The 20,664-nt window shown below is 36.2% G+C and overlaps 1 long non-coding RNA gene across 1 annotated transcript; it reads left to right on the forward strand.

The window, feature by feature from the left end:
• The first annotated feature begins 302 nt into the window (after positions 1 to 302).
• LOC125086157 (uncharacterized) lies at positions 303 to 19,758 on the forward strand. Its single transcript, XR_007123114.1, has 3 exons — positions 303 to 550; positions 11,391 to 11,394; positions 19,748 to 19,758. It is a non-coding gene; the product is annotated as an uncharacterized LOC125086157 (long non-coding RNA).
• Positions 19,759 to 20,664: the final 906 nt, after the last annotated feature.

The following is a 20,664-nucleotide window of genomic DNA, read 5'->3' on the forward strand; positions in this document are numbered from 1 at the left end:
CCGTTGCCTAGTTTCATTGATCTGTTCTCCTGTTTCTTTTTACTTCTATATCATTTATTTCTGCTCTAATCTTTATTGTTCTCCTTTTCTTGCTGGTTTTAGGCTTTATTTGCTGTTCTTATTTTAGTTCTTCAGATGTAAGCTTAAGGGTGTGCATTTGAAACTTTTCTTGCTTCTTGAGGAAGGCCTGTATTGCAAAATACTTCCTGTCTTTGATGTTTCCCAAAGGTTTTGGACTGCCATGTTCCATTTTCATTTGCTTCCATGTATTTTTTTAATTTCTTCTTTAATTTCATGGTTAATCCCTTCATTTTTTAGTAAGATGTCCTTTAACCTCCATGTATTTGTGGTCTTTCCAAATTTTTTTCTTATGGTTGAATTCAAGTTTCATAGAGCTGTGGTCTGAAAGTATGTATGGTAAGATCTCCATCTTTTTGTACTGGTTGAGTCCTGATTTGTGACCCAGGATGTGATCTCTTCTGGAGAATGTTCCATGTGCACTTGAAAAGAATGTATATTCTGTTGCTTTAGAATGAAATACTCTGAATATGTTGGTTAAGTCCATCTGCTTCAGTGTGTTATTCAAAGCCTTTATATCCTTGTCGATGGGATTATACGATCTCTCCACTGCTGTGAGAAGGGTGTTTAGGTCCCCTACTATTATTATCGTATTATTATCAATGAGTTTCTTCAAGTTTGCTATTAATTGACTTATATATTTGGCTGCTCCCAAGTTGGGGACATAAACAATTACAATTGTTAGATTTTGTTTGATAGTCCTTTATGATATAGTGTCCTTCTTCATCTCTCATTATAGTCTTTGTTTTAAAGTCTAGTTTGTCTGATATAAGTATTGTTACTCCAGCTTTTTTTCGATATTCGTTAGCATGACAGATCATTCTCTATTCCCTTGCTTTCAATCTGGAGGTGTCTTTGGGTGTAAAATGAGTCTCTTGTAAGCACGATATCAACAGGTCTGGTTTTTAAAATCCATTCTGATGCCTTATGTCTTTTGATTGGAACATTGAGACCATTTACATTTTGAGTAATTATTGATAGGTATGAATTTAGTGCCATTGTATTACCTGTAAACTTGTTGTTCCTGTAGATATTTTCTGTTCCTTTCTAGTCTTTGTTGCTTTTGGTCTCTCTTTCCTCTCAAAGGGTCTCTTTTAATATTTCTTATAGAGTTGGTTTAGTATTCACAAACTCTTTTAGTTTTTGCTTTGTTGACTGATATTCATAACTGCTACATGAGAAAATAATGATTTTAAACTTTTAGATCTTAAGCTCAGTTTTTCTTTTTAACACTGAAATTTTTTTTTAAAGATGTAGTTATTAAGGGCTGAGTTTTCAATAATTTCCAAGAATTATATTTATACTGTATTTTTTTATGAACTCTAAGATAATTTATGAAGTACTTAAATAATAAAATATTTTCAGATCATTTTGATTTTATTTATGTAGAAAATCAGGTACTATATGAGGAAGTGAGATTAAATTAGATACAGTCTCTACACCTAATTAATTTTTTATATCACATATAATTAATTGCATTAATTATATTTAATTACATTAAGTATATTTTTATGACTTTAATCTCTATTTGTAATAACTTAAACAAGTTTATTTATAAAAAATATGTTCTGGATATACAATCTGATGGAGGTGAATATAGTGAATAAAGAGAAAAGTAACATGGGTTTTTCCCAGGCAAACTTGAGTTAAAGAGCTCAGAAATAAATACGCAAAGTTAATAATTGTGCTTTATGAGTTAAGATCCATGAAAGACATATGGAAGTCCCTAATGTGGAAAGATGAGCAACTTTGGAGTTAGAAATTGATGGATTGTATTCCCAGCTGAGTCATCAAATTTGTCTCACAATTACAAATAACTTAATAAATGATAGTTTCCTGAAGGAAACAGAATTATTATAAGGATTGGTAGTAACTGACACATCTTAAGTGCTTAATGATTCATAAATTTTATTAATATTTAATTTTGTTGTTATTATTTTTCCATAACAATGCCAACTCAGTATCTATACTTTCAAATGGTCAATGATCATTACCATTATTTGAAAAGAATATTTTCACTTATAATAGAAAACAACATGCTATTCACATTTATGTTTGGCTTATCATGTATGGTATTCTTATCAATTATGTATACAATTATAAATGATTTGGAAAAGAAATGATATTTATTTCCAGCAATTTTTTGAACTAAGTAACCTGAAAACCCTCCTACTACAAAAGCACCAGGTGTTACATGTAAGTGTTGAATTACTGTATTGTACACCAGAAACTGTATTACACTGTATGCTGACTAATTGGAATTCAAATAAAAACTCAGAAACAAAACAAATAGATCTGCTAGCTAAAATAGTTAAAAACCCCTTTAAACACAGAGAGAATTAGAGATAATAATGACAAGAAGGAAAACTGATAACTCCGGTTCTCTGGTGAGAATAGAGGTTAGGGGGTTAGGGGGAAAGGCATTGTCCAGAAGAGAAAGCTAGGATCTTAGTTATTATGCCTAGGCTGAATAGAAGACATGGCTTTGGGCCAGTTCATGGAGGGAAGTGGTATTAGGACACCTACCCTTCCTACCCCCTTAAAGCTGAATTCTTTAAAGGAATAACCATTGGAAATAGTTGAACCAGAAAACATCTGTCCATTGGCACAGAAGAGAACAAGGAAGCTCAACTCTCAGCCTGGGCAGCCTGTGCTGGGGATGGGGAAATGAAGACTTTGATGAGAATTTATAGTCACAAATTTGATGAGAATCTAACTTACCATTCAGTTTCTGGAATTCCCAAGTAAGAAATAAATGTAGAAAGTAGTACAGACTGAAATGAGGATCTCAAAGCAATATAAGTGCTCCCATGTTCATTACAGTATTTTTCATAATAATCAAAATGTGGAAACAACCTAAAGATGCACTGATGGGTGATGGACTAAAGAAAATATGTTGCATATGAACAATGGAATACTGTTCAGCCTTAAAGACAAAGGGAGTCCTGCAACATGCCACAACCTAAAGGAAGCTTGAGGACATTATGCCAAGTGAAATAAGCCAATTACAGAGGGACAAACACTGTATGATTCCACTTATACAAGGATTCTGAAGTAGTCAATCTGTAGAAGTAGAGAAGAAAATGGTGGCTGCCAGGGGATAAGGGGAGGGGGAAATGCCAGTTGCTAATCAATAGGTATAAAGTTTTAGTTATGTGAGATCAATAAGTTCTAGAAATCCTCTGTACCACATTGTGTCTATAAGTAGAAATTCTTTTTTGTACATTTTAGAATCTGTTAAAAGGTTTGTTTTCATGTCAAGTGTTTTTCCACAAAAAAACACAAATGAAAATTAAAAAATAAATTGGAATGCAAAACTTCAAAAAATTCTACATACATTTGGAAACAAACAAACAAAAAAATCAAATAAAAATAAACAGGAACCAAAATGGTAACTGGAAAATGTGAACAAAAGATTAAAATGTTATGTTTCAAAACATGTAAGTTAAAACTAAAGTAATTCTTACAATATTTTTCATGGCATCAAATGTTGATTTTTTTAAAAAGAAGAAAAGCTATAAAATAATGAACTAAATGACCAACGCAAAAAATTAGGGAAATAACAGTAAGGAAAACCTACACAAAGCAAAGGAAAGGAATAGTGTAACTAGAAGTAAAAATTAATGAAATAAAAAACAATGATAATTTTAATTTAATAGAAAGGGAACATAGAATTAAGAAATACATGTGTCTATTCCTATGTAAAGTTAATAGGAAAGTCTGTTTGGCAGAAATGATGGCTGAAAAAAAAGATATCCTATAACAATATTAGGGATGGAAAGAGGTCATGGTTACAGATCTACAGATCCAAGAGGTACCAAGCACAATCATAGGAGAGTACTATGAATGCAGGAAATAAATGGCCAAATTTCTACAATAATGTAAAACTTACGTGAGTTTACTGAAAAGTCAATAGAATTTCTGAATAAATCTTTATTAGGGCAGGGGCACCTGGGTGGCTCAGTGGGTTAAAGCCTCCGGCTCCGGCTCAGGTTATGATCCCAGGGTCCTGGGATCGAGCCCCGCATCGGGCTCTCTGCTCAGCAGGGAGCCTGTTTCCTCTTCTCTCTCTCTCTCTGCCTGCTTCTCTGCCTACTTGTGATCTCTGTCAAATAAATAAAATCTTAAAAAAAAAATCTTTATTAGGGCAATTGAATGAAAAGTTGAAAATCTTTAGCATACCCCCCATTCCAAGCTGACCACCACTTTCACTTATGCTCACAAACATACAAATCCAGCCCCAGATAGTTTTACAAGTAAATTTTACCAACTATGTCTGCAACAGATAATCTCAATACAATAAACTGTTTCAGAGAGTAGAGAATCAGTACCCTCATAAGCCCATTTTCTGAGACTCGTAAAACTTCTACACCAAAACTGAAGAAAGACAACATGATAAAGGAAAATTGTAGCTCATCTTTCTTACAAATGTGCAAGCAAAATTCTTAAGATATTAACCAATCCAGTCTAGTAATACATAAACAAATACATTAAGATTCAATTGGGTTTGTTTCAAAATGCAAGGAAGTTTTACTATTATGAAATCTATTAATGTATTTCATTCCATTAGTGGAAGCCTCATGATTACCTCAATAAATTTAGAAAAAAAAATTTAGTTAAAAAATATGTAATGCCTGTTTATTTTTTATTTTTGAATTTAAATTCAATTAATTATCATAGTATATTATTAGTTTCAGAGGTAGAGTTAAGTGATTCCTCAGTCTTATATGACACCCAGTTCTCATTACATCATGTGTCCTCCTTAATGCCCATTACTTAGCTACCCCATCCCTCACCAATCCCTACCCCAGCAACCCTTAGTTTGTTTCCTATGATTAAGAGTCTCTTGTGGCAATACTCTTTTATAATAAAAACTCCCAAAAAACAAGGAATAGAGGAGAATTTCCTTAATCCTACATAGAATTTCTACTGAAAATGTACAGCACATGTCACAGGAAGAGTAAAATACTTGAAGCATTAGCATAGGAATTTACTCTCCCTCTTTCTATTCAACATTTTGCTAGAGGCTCTGCCTAGTGTCGAAATTAAAAATAAGATAACTATGAGCAGTGAGCAGACAAAATTTGTATTACTATGATATGGTGGGATTATCTACTTAGAAAATCTATTTAGGGAAATTATTTGTCATTAAAAAAATTTAACAGAGGTGCCTGGCTGGCTCAGTCAGTAGAGCATGCAGCTCTTAATCTCATGTCCCGAGTCCAAGTCCCATACTGGGTGTGGAGCCTACCTAAAACAAACAAAAAGTCTAATAAAGTTGCTGAAATACAGGAGTAATAAACAAAAATAAACTGCCTCTCTTTACATAGCATAAACTGAGAAAAATGTAATTTAAAGCATAATATTTAAAATAGTGACAAAATTATGGAGAAACTTGGAATAAATTTAACAAGAGGTATGAAAGAATTTCTAGAGAAAATTTAATATTCTGTTTTGCAAAACAAATGGAGTTCCAAAATGTATAGAGAGCTATGTTATGCTCATGGGGGAGAACATTGTAAATGTATTAACTCAGCCCTTACTAGGCTATCCATTCCATACAATTCCAAACAAAGTTATACTAGAGTTTCCTTTGAATTTGACAAGTTCTTGCTATAATTCAGTATAGAAGGAAAGATTAAAAATAGTGAATGCACTTTCCAAACAAGTGAAAGAACAGATACCTAGATTTACTCAAAGTTACAGAAATTAAGAAGGCACAATATTTGTGCAAAGACAAGTGGAAAGATGTACCAGGACAGAACATTCCTACTCATATGGAAAAATAAAATGACAGAAGTGAAAATCAGCAGAAAATCTAGATTATTCAGTAAATAGTCCTGGGATAATTGATTATCCACATGGAAAAAGCCTCCCATAAATTTAGATTTTCCAACTTCTCAAAAGTCATTTAATTCTAAACTTCTTGTATTACCAATTATGGAATTGTGGCACAGGGAAGTTACACAATTTGCTCAAGACCACAACAGCTAATTAGTGGCACAGTCAGGACTATGAACCTGTGATTTTCATCCCAGTTATTTTAGTTTAAGCAATTGTGCCTCACATTCCGAAACTTTTGGGGGTTTACTGATGACAGAGTGTCCATTAATTCTGACCATGCGTAGTCTTATTTTTTGTCTTTCTTTTTAAGATTTATTAAGTAGAATATTTAAAAGGTGACCTTTCTTTTTTTCTTTTTTCTTTTTTTCTTTTTAATAAACATATAATGTATTTTTATCACTAGGGTAACAGGTCTGTGAATCGCCAGCTTTACACACTTCACAGCACTCACCATAGCACATACCCTCCCCAATAAAAAGTGACCTTTCTTAAACATAGATTGCTTATCTGAGCATTTCTATCTTTTGGTGGGAAAGGGAAATTTTGTATATTTACTTTCTTCTTTAAATGTGCCAGAATTGGGGGGTCTGGGTGGCTCAGTCTGTTAAGCATCTGACTCTTGGTTTCTACTCACGTCATGATCACAGAGTCCTGGAACTGAGCCTCAGGTCGGGCTCTGTGCTCGGTGGGAAGTTGGCTTGGGATTCTCTCTCTCTCCCTCTCTCTCTGTCCCTCTTGCTCGTGCTCACTGTCTCTCTGTCTCAAATCAATCAATCAATCAATCAATCAATCTTGAAAACAATAAATGTGCCAAAATCCATAAATGGACATTATGGCTATACTTATTTAAAAAAAAAAAAAAGAAAAATTGATTTAAGTTCATCAAATTGAGTATTTCAAAATGTGCCTATCAGCCACTAGATGTCACCATAACCCACAATAATTAAAAGCCAGTATGATAATTTTGTAGGAAAAGTCAATAGCAACAGTGTTGCTGAAGCACAAAGTGATATTTTTATAAAACTAGACACATAGCTCCATTTTTCTCACCCCTGGAATTCTATATCTAAGCTCTAGGTGGAAAGATTAATTCAGAATAGACTTCACGTAGTCATTTTCATAGTCCATAAACTAGACATAATTGTAATACAGAGGATTTTGATGATGAAACAGTGTGTTTTGTCGATGTTAAATAACGACAACGTTCATCGCATCTTGGAATCCCTTTATCGTGCACGTGGTATTCATGAGAGAGGGAAGGTTGCAGGAAGGTCCAAGATCTGCCCAGGCAGGCTGGTGCAGAGCAGAGGAGAGCAGGGGCTGCATAGGAGGAGGAAGGTCACTGGGATGGCTTTGTAGGACCTGTGCCTGTGTGCTTGAAGGGTGTGGTTCCTGGCCCTGGCTGACCAGAGGCCAACTGGGTATCTGTTGCCTCCTGCACCAGTTTGCAATACTGCACTTTCACCTGTGTGAATGCTTGTTTGCCTTAGGGGAAATATTCGCTAACTCATGGTCGAAAATGAAGGTGTTAAGACATTTTCAGAATGTGTCTGTCCACATCTACCATTGACTTCTTTGGGTTTTTTTTAGCCATTTGTTTCAGAAAAGAAGAGTCAACAGAAAAAGACATTTGAGCTCTCTTCCTCTCTGCCATGGTGCTCTGTGGCAATTATTTGTTACTCTATGGATTTCTCAGCGTCTGAACCCCTTGGAGAATCCCTTACCTTATAAGATACAGCCCATCTCTCACTTTGTAAAGGGAAATTAAAAATGTTCCAGACTCCCTTGTAGCTAGGACATGGGTACATGTCTTAGCACCCGCAAAACAGAGGTATCTGGGCCATAATGCGAATCAGAAGTTAGTCCCATGGCCAGGGAAACTGCAGAATCCTTCCGATGAGAGTGGTGGTAGCTACTGTCTGCTCCTAGGGTCAGAAGTGTTCTGGTGTCCGTAGCAGCATGAAGTGCCTCGTGTTTGGAATGTTGACACCACAAGCACTATGCCTGTGTCCAGAGGTTGAGGAGTAGTGAGGGCCAATCTGTGAGACAGCTTTGCAGCAGGATTTGGGGTGGAGTTTCCAAACTCTGGGCCTCCTTGAGATTGTAAGAGCTAGCCAATAGCCTTCTAATACATAGATTCCTTTTATGATTCATTAGGTTTTTGTTTTGTCTTATTTTTGCTTACAACCAAGAATTCTGACTTATGTACTTCCAGTTTCCGAGGTAGAAAAACATCGATGCTTACATTGCACTAAAATAAGACTGATCACCCTTTCTCACCAGATTAGCATAGATGTCCTTTTTGCTGCCAACAATGAGCTGGATGAGATGGTGGTGGCAGTAGTGGTGTGTGTGTGTGTGTGACAACAGGGAGAGAGTTCCTCCATTAGAGGCTAAGGATCCAGGTCCTGCCCTGGTATTTGTTTAAGTTCTGTATCTTTTCTTCATCTTTCAGAACATCACACACACGTTTTGGAACCTCTAGTGAGGGGAATGTCACAGATTTTACACAAAAAAATGCAGAACATAAATATGGAGGAACAAAGGCATTGGTACTTCCCTTGGAACAGGAGTTAAGTCCCCAAAGCTAGTAGATCCGTGGTAGACCTCTTCTATTTACCAAAAGCATCTGCACTTCAGACCTCCAAATTAAAGTGTTTTATCCCATATACTTTTTACGACTAAATACATACTCATTGCCTTATTATTGGAGGGTTAAATATTTTCCAGAGCATACCAGTTATGAGCATTGGGGTCTAATAGCTTGGAGTTGAAATCTTAGCATTGGCAATTATTTGCTAGGTGATCTCAGGCATGAGTTACTTAAAGTCAGGCAAAAATGGATTTTTAGTTACATAAGTAATACACAAAATGTTTCTCTATGAAAAGTAAACAATTAGAAATAAGGTTAAAGGGGCGCCTGGGTGGCTCAGCGGGTTAAAGCCTCTGCCTTCGGCTCAGGTCATGATCTCAGGGTCCTGGGATCGAGCCCCGCATCGGGCTCTCTGCTCGGCGGAGAGCCTGCTTCCTCCTCTCTCTCTGCCTGCCTCTCTGCCTGCTTGTGATCTCTCTCTGTCAAATAAATAAATTAAAAAATCTTTAAAAAAAAAAAAGAAATAAGGTTAAATAAAATTCGCTGACATCCCTTCACTGCCTCAATGCCTGACCTTCGCCCAGGCAAAACCATCACCTTTTTAATCACCCATGAAATAGGTGTGACAACACCTAATGGACAGGTTTCTGGTGAGGCCCCTCATGCAGGGAACTGAGTGAAAATGCTGTTTGCTTAGAGGAGTTTGACCTGATCCTCCAAACTAGGTCAGATTTCCCTGCTCTCCTCCTGCAACACTCTCTCCTTCTTCATAACAATTTTATAGCTGTAATTTATTTTCTAAATTACAGTAGAAGATTTACCTAGCATGTCAAAGATTCAGTCTGTACAAGATGGAGGATGTATCCAGAGTTTAGATAACCTTAATTCCAAAGAAATAGAGATAAAAATTGTCTTGGTATATATTTCATGCCAAATGCATATTTTGTATTTGTGTAGAAATACACCTATTTGTATTCTTGTTGCTCTCAGCAGTTGGGTGAATATAGACTTCAATCCATTAATTCATGTATCCTGAAAATTAAAATTTCTCATCCCTAACTTAATTTAAAAATCTCTGGTTGCTCTGAAGTTTCCACAAAATTGTGGTATCAGAGTAGCAAGTGTTAAAAGATAAACTGAGGCATTTTAAAGCTTTTAAGAGTTTATTTGAGCAAAAACTGAATTAAATCAGATCGTGTCTTATCTATCAGAAAGGAGCTCCATGAGCTATACAAAATGAAAAACATATAGGCAGAAGGGAGTAGGAATGAGGAAGTTGTACTAGGCAAAATGTGGGTTGCTTATTCGCAAGGTTACTTTCCTTTAGGGCTAGGCAGGAATCTATTAGGCAGTTTACCTATCTAGGGTTGATCAGGTGATTCCCAATTGACTGGTTTAAGACTCCATTTCTGGGAGAGCTGAAACTGTGTCTCTATTTGGTGACAGGCGTCTTAGCATAAGTGACTCCCTTTTGGGTTTATTATCTTGTTTCTAGCAGAAGAGACCCTCTGGTCCTAAGTTGTCATCCTCTGTCCTTCTTGGTGTCCTTCCACACTGCCCTCTGTTCTTTGGTGATTGAACCACATTGATGGTCTGGTCCTTCTTGGTCCTACCTTGTCCTCAGTTGTTGGTTCAGATGAGTAACTGCTAAATTCTTCCCATCTCTAGCTATCAGGCCTTTTGAGTCCAACTCTCCAGCCATTTCTGTGTTCCTCCAAATCAAAGAGAGGGGTATTCTAATGCTTCCTGAGTGCAGTTGCCTAGAGATCCTATACAGTTTTTCTTTCCTGTATTGCTCCTGCTGGGTTTGGGGAACTCTGCCATACATATGGCTTTTTTAGACTCTACCTGGCCCATTCCTTCAGCACCTGGATTCCCAAGAACCAGATGGAATTTTGTCATATTTCTCCCCTTGTCACCAGCCTCATTTGGTCAGTCGGGTACTTTGTACTCGCTGTTCATCTCTCTAAAATGCTCTTCCCATAAATGCACAGAGCTCATCTCTTCATTTCCTTCAGGTTTCACCACTGTCTTATCCAGGGACTTTGCCTGAACACGCTATATAAAACTCTCTATCCGCATATTCTCTATGCTTTTTGTTCCTCTTTTTTCCCTCTCTATGCCTTTAATCCCATTATTTTTTTATTTTAGCACTTATTGCCAAATTTTCTGTCTTTTCTTTCTTCGTTCCCTCTTTCTATTGCTATTATAATTTGTCTCTTCCCATTAGAATATTGGCTCACTTCATGCTGCATGGATTTTTGAACAAACGAATGAATGAATGGTTAATGAATCATCTCCTTATTATCATACTTCCTTTAAGATATAATTAATTTTTAATGTTTCATTAGCATTAACAGAGGTTTTCCCATTTATTTTATTCTCTTCCTATTAACCATTCTTAGATTCATCAATATATAATTTATTAATTTCAGTTTTTAATCCAATATTTCATTTATTGAATAACTTCATTATTCATTAAATAACTGCTTTCTCTTGTGGTTATTTCTTCATTCTTTTTGTGATATAAATATTTAATACATTTATTTTCCTTTTTTAAAAACAAGACACAAACTTGTCATTTTATGTATAATATTCTCAAGTTTGTTGAAATAGTTGTATGTTTTATTTTACAAATTGTTCTTTATTTTATTCATTCAACTTAAGAGGGTTTTTTTGAATATTATAATCACAAACTATTTTTTGTTTAATTGTGTATTTTTTTGCAAGTTTTTATTAAATTGTGGTCTGTGTAATTTCCTCTTTGGGAATGTATTGAGGATTTTCTTTATGATCAATTTTTCTAATGCTCTAGTTGGTAATCAAAAAAGATGCATTTATTCTCTTTAGAGTGAACATATCTATGGTAAAAAAGATATGTTTTTATCTACCATCATTCTTTTGAACTGCAATCCATTTATTTGGAAGAAATTTACTAATAGGCCATAGTTGTTGGGAGTGTGGTATTAAATAACTAGAGTCCATGGCGGACTTTTTGTGTTGACAAACCCCCATCCCCAACCACACCCTGTTGTGTCTTTTTTTTTTTTTTAAAGATTTTATTTATTTATTTGACAGAGAGAAATCACAAGTAGGCAGAGAGGCAGGCAGAGAGAGAGGAGGAAGCAGGCTCCCTGCTGAGCAGAAAGCCCGATGTGGGGCTCGAACCCAGGACCTGGGATCATGACCTGAGCGAAAGGCAGCGGCTTAACCCACTGAGCCACCCAGGCGCCCCCCCCTGTTTTGTCTTTGAGGTTGAAATAGCCTTGGAAGCTGATCTCATACTGTGGGATGGGCTCCACAGCTCCTTATCTCATCCTTCCTGTCAGTGTTTTACTGTGGAGTATACTCATTTTAAGATGCTACTTTTCTTTTCATAGCCTTACTATATTCTGGGAGTTGTAGTTTCTGAATATATGTATAAAGAGAGAAACAGATGACACTGTATAATATTAATGATTTTTTTTTTAAGATTTTATTTGTTCTTTTTTTTTTTAAGATTTTATTTATTTATTTGACAGAGAGAGATCACAAGTAGACGGAGAGGCAGGCAGAGAGAGAGAGAGAGGGAAGCAGGCTTCTTGCTGAGCAGAGAGCCCAATGTGGGACTCGATCCCAGGACCCTGAGATCATGACCCGAGCCGAAGGCAGCGGCTTAACCCACTGAGCCACCCAGGCGCCCCATTAATGATGTTTTAATTAATCCAACTGAACCACATATTCACGAGTCTTTGTTGTGTTTTCTCCATCAAGACTAAAGGCAGCTAAAGTGGTAAAAAACACGCTTCATTAAGCATTGGCATTTAGAGACACAGTCTAAGCTGGAATTCCAAGCACTTACTAAAATACTATTGTTTAGCCTTAAATACTTTTTAAAAAACAGTTGGAAATAATGGCAGTTCATTGTCATTTTTAAAATTTTCTTTGGAAACATTTTTATTAAGTTAAGTTAAGAAGAGTTGGCTAGGGCACCTGGGTGGCTCAGTGGGTTAAAGCCTCTGCCTTCGGCTCAGGTCATGGTCCCAGAGTCCTGGGATCGAGGCCGGCATCGGGCTCTCTGCTCAGCGGGGAGCCTGCTTCCTCCTCTCTCTCTGACTGCCTCTCTGCCTACTTGTGATCCATCTCTCTGTCAAATAAATAAATAAAATCTTAAAAAAAAAAAAAAAGAAGAGTTGGCTAGTACGTTTTCATATCAGAACTTTATCAACTTGAGGAACTAGTGGTCAATGCGGGTCTCAATGTTGTCAAGTGATCTGAATGTTTTCGAAATTATCAAAGTAGAAACACATATTAAAAAGATAAGGGAAAAAAACAACAAAAAAAAGAAGTACATTGTCATCAAACACGTCATACATTTCTACGTCTTGCTAAGGATGATGATTCTTCTGTATGGAGTTAGATGTCACTAAAAAGCATAGGCTGTGATTAAAAATAGTTGCTGTGGTCAGACATGTGAGACCACAAAGTGGAAGAAGTCTAATCTTGAGCCACATATATTTTTTAGAAACATCCTAGTGCCCATTTATTTATAGCAACAGGTTTGGCCATTCACTAGTAACCGATGCGGGAAGAAGTGACCTGATACTAATGAAAAATTTTAGCTATTTCAAGTTGAATGAATATAATGAAAATTGAAATACTTAGTTTTTAGATAGTTACGTTTATTTATAAAGCAATAATTAAATTTTATATAAAAACTTCATTATTCACATAGTACTTTATATATGTTATCTCATATGGTTTTTGTAATATTATCTTGAGGAAGAAAGAGTAATTATTTTTATTATCCCTGTGTTATAAATGAGGAAATGAATTTAGAGAGGTGAAATAACTTGCCCTAGTTCACATAACTAATTAATGGTGAAGCCCGAATTCAATCTAGTCTTCAAAGACTGTAGTCTTGGAATAAAGTTAAAAATCATCAGAAAACATTATCCAGGTCCATTTCTTTGCCTATGATCTACTATTATTGAGGCAAAATTTATCTCAAGAATCTATTGGTAGCAGATAACTTAATATTTCATAGAATACTACAATTGTAAATCTAAATAGATCCAAGAGATCCAATCTGGCCATCGCATTTTATTTTGTGTTATAATGAAAGTTCCTTTTTGTTAATCCATCAAAACCAAATTTTAACTGTTCGCATATGTAAAAATTACTAAATAAACATAATTTGTATCAAGTTTGGTTATATGATGATAAATATAATTTTTAATGTACAAAAAACCCAGAATACCGTATATTGGAACAATCACCATAATCTCTTAAGAGAGAATATAACCTAAAGCAGTTCTTCCAAAATCTGCTTACATTATAGGGTTTATATTTTACTCTTCTTGGATTGTCTTCAGTCTATTTAATATATATTTTGTAGATAGACATCAAAAACAGAATATAATTTATTTTGGAAAATTATTGAAAACTTGAGTCTGAAATTTTCCCATAGTTTTGATAGCATATAAATTATCTATCTATATATGAGTAAAACTCATAGTCCAATACTTTGTATTTTATAAAAATTTCACATAATTTCTGTTTTAAAATATTCTGAATATTGCAATGCAATTTCATACTGGAATATAATGTGTTGTATAACTATAATCTTATTAGCAACAATTGTGTTGTACACTTTGGGGAGTAGAGAAAAGTAGGAGATTACTTATAATGCATATTATAACTATTATAACACTCAGAGATGCTATACCGAACACTCAAATTTTTTTGTTGCAGTAAGACTTGAAATAGGCTTTGAATGATAGATTTGGCTTTACAGAGAGAAGTATAGAATTCTAAAAATGAGGAACATTAAAAAGAAATCACATGGAACTCAGAAGGAGGGAGTAGAATGGTGGTTATCTGTGGTTAACTATCAAGAGTGACTGAAATAGCAGTCAACAAACAGAAATCCAGAAAGACAGGGAGCTAGTGGAGATCCATTAGTAGATCTAGTTAGTGGAGGGCTAGGCTAGTATCAGTAACTCGGTAATAAATAAATAAATAAATAAATAAAAAGTAAGTCAAGTCAGTATGAGGTACTAGTGATCATAAGGAAAGATGAAAGGTAGTTGTGTCAGAATGGATATAAGCAGCAAGACTAGTTCATCTAAATAACTATTATTATGCATAAATGCAGTGGCCTTCTGACCCTAGTCCCCATCCTCAACCTCATTGGCTAATCAGTCCTCAGAGCTGCCAGGAATGGCTTTCTGCACAGGATCTCACATAGAAAATGTTTTCTTCAGATACAAGACTGAATGAGAGAATCTCTTAATGTGTTTTCCAACTCCAAGAATGTATGTACAATATTAAAATTTTCATCTGGCATTTGTATATCTATTGAAAGCTTAAAGCCTTTTAACACATGAAATAGTTAAGCAACCATCAGTCTTGGTTACTTCCTTTTATTCTGTGACTAAATGGTCTTATTTATAAAAAGTGTTAGTGGTGGGAGTAAAATAAAGTGTTTGAGAAGGAAAGAGTAGTAGTTAATACTCTTCAAAAGCCAATCACCATCCTTGGGTTTTAAATAAACTTGAGGGAAAATATACCTCATCTAGTCTCTTTTCGTTGTCCAGAAGTTTCCTAAGGGCTGATGCTTTGTCACCTCTTCAGTAACCACAGAGAGAAGGAAAAGAGTCATATTGTTTGTGGTTATGTCATTTTGTGACAAGGTTATGGTTGTCATCTTGGGGTGATGATTGCAAGGCCATGTCCCATATCTGCCCTGATGTCATTTTCTTTTCATCTGAGTTATACTGTGAAGTTGTTGGAAAATGCTGTCTGGCCGTTAGAGGCCACTGGATTAGTCACACATGTTTCTCCCTTTTAGATTATTTTAAAAGAAAATTATAGTTTAATAATCAAAATGCAGAAGATAATAAAACATTAGGAGAACACTGACTGAAATCCCTGAGTTCTAGTCCCTTTTGCTTTGTATAAACTGGGTGGATTTGAGTAAGTGCCTGCATCTCTCTTAAAACTCTTGTTCCCTAGGTGGGTTTAGATGGGTCATCTCTAAAAGTCCCTCTCAGCTCTTCTATTTGGACTCTGTCCCCTGTTCTGGACAAGGAGGCTTTTCCCTGGCATTGGTGACAACAATGTCCTCATCAGTTTTTGTCATTCCCTCAGTGTAGGACTGAGACACCTCTACCTCAGTAAGCTATATATGATAAACAAGTTATAAAAGTCCTTCCAAATACTACTAGTTACTAAGGACAGTATCAGGTATTGGTATAACATTTTATATTTTTCACTCATGTCCAAAACATTCTTATTTGATGGGCATAATAAACTCATTAAATAAATAAAAGCAAATGAAATCAGTTCGATTATACAAAAGATATTGAAGTTCATACAGGGTCATGGCAAGCCCTGTGTTATATGGCTAATGTGAGGCAGGCCCAAGTTTCTGAATTCAATTCAATTCAATTTTCACATACTTCATCAAATAAACAGATCTGTAAGTGTTACTACTTACCATTGTAGTTATGTTACCTGTATGTAAAAGAGCTATTCTGCCTGATTCTCTTTGTCTGCTACCACAGGGGACATCAATGTACTTTGCTGTAACTTTGATAAAGAAAAGACTACTTCATTACACTCTTGATCCATTTTCTGTTTGAATGTAGCATATCAGATTAGCAAAGAGAATTGTTAAAGGCAGTGGGCTTTAGAGAAAATTGCATAACATACATTTCTTAGTATTTTGAAAAGGTGTCCAGGAAGGTTTTATTTTGTTTAGGTCCTCAGGACACCGGGCCCTCCTCTTGGGCCATCCTGTTCACACCCCAGGGAAGTTGCAGTCCTGTGACATCACCTACAGGAGCTAAAGGTCCAGGCTGACCCATCTTCCTCCTTAGCTATCAGCACAACACCCTGGACTGGATTCTTCTGACTTCTGTGACTGTAATCTTGAGTCAACCAGCTAGAGAATCAAGTCAAGCACTCAGCATAGTTTGTCATGGATTGGGCAGGGAAGGATGAACACTGGAAAATAAGGTAAAAGAGAACGATTTAGCAAGTTGTAGCGCCAAGAATCTCCTATATTTCTGTACCTCTGGAATCAGGTGGAATGGCTTCAAGTCTTGCTTTCCTTCTTGGTAGCGGTGTGAACTTTTACAAATGATTTATCCTCACTGAGCCCCAGTTCACCCATCTGGATAATTTTGAAAATAAATAAATATATCTTAACCAGGTGTGGGTGAAGATTAAACAGGAAATCATAAACAAAATATTTAGTATAATGTCTGGCAAATGGAGATGACAGCCAGGCTTGTCACCCAGTTATAATTCCCTTGTGGCTCCCATGTAGTGACCAGAGGCATTTAATGAAAAAAGTTATGCCTCTATAGAGGCACCTGGGTGGCTCAGTCAGTAAAGCAACTGACTCTTGGTTTCTGCTCAGGTCGTAATCTGAGGGTCGTGAGTTTGAGCCCCCAGTCAGTCTCCACACTGAGTGTGGAATCCACTTAAGATTCTCTCTCTCTCCTTCTCCCCTGCACCTCTCTCACACGAGCTCTCTCTCTCTCTCTTAAAAAAAACACAAGTTATGAGTTATGTTAGGTCATAGGATTTGGGGGGAATAACATTTATCCCTTTGAAAAACAATAATTCTAAAGTACAGAGATAAATTATAGGTACAGAGATCAAACCTTTTTTTAAAAAATATTTTATTTGTTTATTTAACAGAGAGCTAGAGAGAGCACAAGTAAGCAGAGTGGCAGGGAGAGGGGGAGAGAGAGAAGCAGGTTCCCTGCTGAGCAGGGAGTCCGATGCGGGGCTGGATCTCAGGACCCTGGAATCATGACCCAAGCCGAAGGCAGCCGCTCAACCAACTGAGCCACCCGGGCGCCCCACAGAGATCACACCTTTTGAAATGATAGATGGTCCTCTCTCAGCCACTAACTAATTGGTGCCCTTGGAGAAGTTATTTTGCTTTTCTAAACTTATATAAAGTGAGATCTAGATGATTCCCAATACTTCTAGACCTAATAGTTTGTGATTCTCATGAGTGTGTGTGTGTGTGTGTGCATAGTCTCCATATATTTATTATTTATAAGTTATATATATATATACACAATTATATCTAAAATACATATCTTTTCTTTTTCATGGAAATTCCTCTTTATAGCCTTACCATCACATGTTGGGGATTTCCCCTTGGATTAAACAAATGTCTTGAGCACACCCTCAAACTCATCCTAAAAGAAGGGAAGCTCCTCTGAGCCTAATGAATGTATGCTTTGACAGATATGAGGAAGTATTATTTAGTGTAGTGGTTACTTTGCTTAAGGAACTTGTCACCTCAGAGTCTGCAGTTTAAAGTATATCAAAACCAGCTACCATTTATTGCCAACTTTCCACATGCTAGGCACCGAGCTGCAGGCTTATCTGACAGTACTTCATTACACACACACACACACACACACACACACACACCCACCCCTATAGGTATTTTTCTCGTTGTACAGTTGGGAATCCTAAAACTCAGAGATGTTAAGTGACTTGTCCAAGGTCACATATAAGCTTGGGTCTGTCTGACAACTCCACTGATGCCCTTGGCCTCCAGCATGTCTCCACAAAATGGTTTAAATATATAGTAGGAAGCCAAACAAAATGTTCTAGAAAACAACAATGACAACAACACTGCTAACTTTTTTTTTTTTAAACTGATAACTTTCTGAGTTTGACATAAATCAGGGTAATCTCTTTTTCTCCAGTGTATCTCCTGATGCCTTTGTCAGACCCTAGGTCAGATAAACCACGGCATGCTTTCATGAGGGAAGGATGGTGTATATTTACCGTTCAGCACAGGGCTGGAACACTGTCAGTATGAGTTGAGTGACTAACATTCTAGATGTTAATTTATTCAATGACCATTTATTGTGTACCTATCATGTGCAAGGCATTCTAAGACATGTTCCTTACCTTCCAGAAAGTAAGAAAAAGGGAAGAGAAGGGGGGGTAAGACCTGTATTTTAGTACTAAATAAAGTAGCATATTTTCCTCCAAGATGATTATTGCCCCATTCAATCTTAAAATGTGGGGCGTTTGGGTGCTCAGTGGATTAAAGCCTCTGCCTTCGGCTCAGGTCATGATCTTAGGGTCCTGGGATTGAGCCCTGCATTGGGCTCTCTGCTCAGCGGGGAGCCTGCTTCCCTTCCTCCCTCTCTCTGCCTGCCTCTCTGCCTACTTGTGATCTCTGTCAAATAAATAAAATCTTTAAAAAAAATGTAGACTGGGCAATGATCAAATTACCTTTAACAATCTTCCATACTGCTTGACTTAAAAAAAAAAAAAAGGGCTCTTATCTAATTTCTCAGCTCAAGAAGATATTATGTATTGACTATATACAAAATTCAGCAATTACATTTTTTTGGCTAAGTCAACCATCTCTCTCTTACCTATTCTTGTCAGTATTAGGTAATTCTGTTGCCAGTACTGTGGTGCAATCTATTTATCATTATCTCTATCTACCTCTGTATATATAGATATAGATAGATGATAGATAGATAGATAGATAGATAGATAGATGAATGATAGAAAAATAGGTAGATAGATAGATTTCAAGGGATTGGCTAATTGTGAGGGCTGACAAAGCTGATTCAGTAGGGCAGGCTGGTAGGCTCAAAATGAATGCTACAGTCTTGAGGCAGAATTTCTTCTCACTCAGGGAAACTGGCCTTTCAACTGATGGAAGACCAATTCACGTTTCTAAGGGTAATCTCCCTTACGTAAAGTCAACTGATTATAGATGTAAATCACATCTACAGCACATCTACATATCTTTCACAGCAACCCAGATTACGATTTGAGCAAATGGGTAACTATAGCATAGCCAAGTGGGCACATAAAACTAATCCTCACAATCACTGTTGATAGTATGAAGAAAATCGCCAAAATAATAGAATAAATAGGTTTTTTATTTTTTTGTGAAGTGGAAAGGACTCCTTGGATGGATTGTTATGTCAAACCTCTAGGTTAAATTTTGGAGATCTGAAATCACCACAAGGAACTACAGGGTCCTGCGACGTCAAAAGCAGTGCTTTGAGGCTGACAACAAGTAAAAATTGTGTCCTTTCAAGGGATATTACAACAAACACTCCCAGGAAATCTATACTTCAAAATACACAATGGAGTAACGCACCATTGCTGTTAAGATTTCATTTCCACTTCTACCACTCTACAATCACTCATTGAAACAAACACATCATTTTGTAGTAAATGGAGTTGAAGTCTAATCTCTGTAGCTTCGTTACTTGAAACAGTTTCCTGTATATCAACCCAAAACTTCAACTCTTTTTTCTGATTACCTTTCAGTGTGAGGATGGGTACAGATTTGTTATCTCAAGTCAAGACTAGTTCCAAGTCTCGTTTAGTAAAATTTCTATGCATCAATCTCTATATTTCCGTGAAACCATATTTTACCAATTTTATTTCAGTTTGCGTGTGAGAGTTCATTCTCAGAAACCACGTGCAGATCACACTTGTTTTGGGCCTTTCTTTCCCTCTCAAGTTCTCAGTAAAAATGTCCCTGAAACTCAGATTTCATAGCTTGTGTAATCCAAAAATCATACCAATTTTTCCGTCAATTCTAGGGGTGAAGGGGAGTTGGAGATCTTAAATTTCATGGTTTCCAGGGCTTCCTGTTTCTTTAACAATAGGCTTTGCTAATTCTTTAGCCCCTCCACGCAGACAAGCACAGACTCCTCTTTCATTTTATGAGTAGCAACAGCAAAAAATGTCTTCATTCACACAAAGCATTTATTAGGTAAGTAAGCAGATGTTACTGAGGAAAAAAAAAAAGCAAAATGTGTGTATTTGTGTCTGCAGAATTAGGTACAGTGAAGGGGTTTTTATCATAAGTCAACCTCAAATGAAACAATAAATACCCAATATGCCCTGTGACCTCACCATCTCTTCTCTGTTTCTGGCCCCTCTCTTTCTTTTCTCCTGTTTGGCTCTTCTGCATTACAGCTATCACTTACTTTGAGGAATAGTTATAATGACTTTGTCCCCATTCTTACAGGGAACATCTTTCTCTTCCTATATTCATTCTGACACCTATGCCCTTAACTTTAAATCTATCCTAAAAAAAAATACTTTTTATCAGATAGACTATAATTATCATGAAGAACAATGAAATA

The sequence above is a fragment of the Lutra lutra genome, chromosome 15, assembly GCF_902655055.1.
Source record: "Lutra lutra chromosome 15, mLutLut1.2, whole genome shotgun sequence".
NCBI classification, from domain to species: Eukaryota; Metazoa; Chordata; class Mammalia; order Carnivora; family Mustelidae; genus Lutra; species Lutra lutra.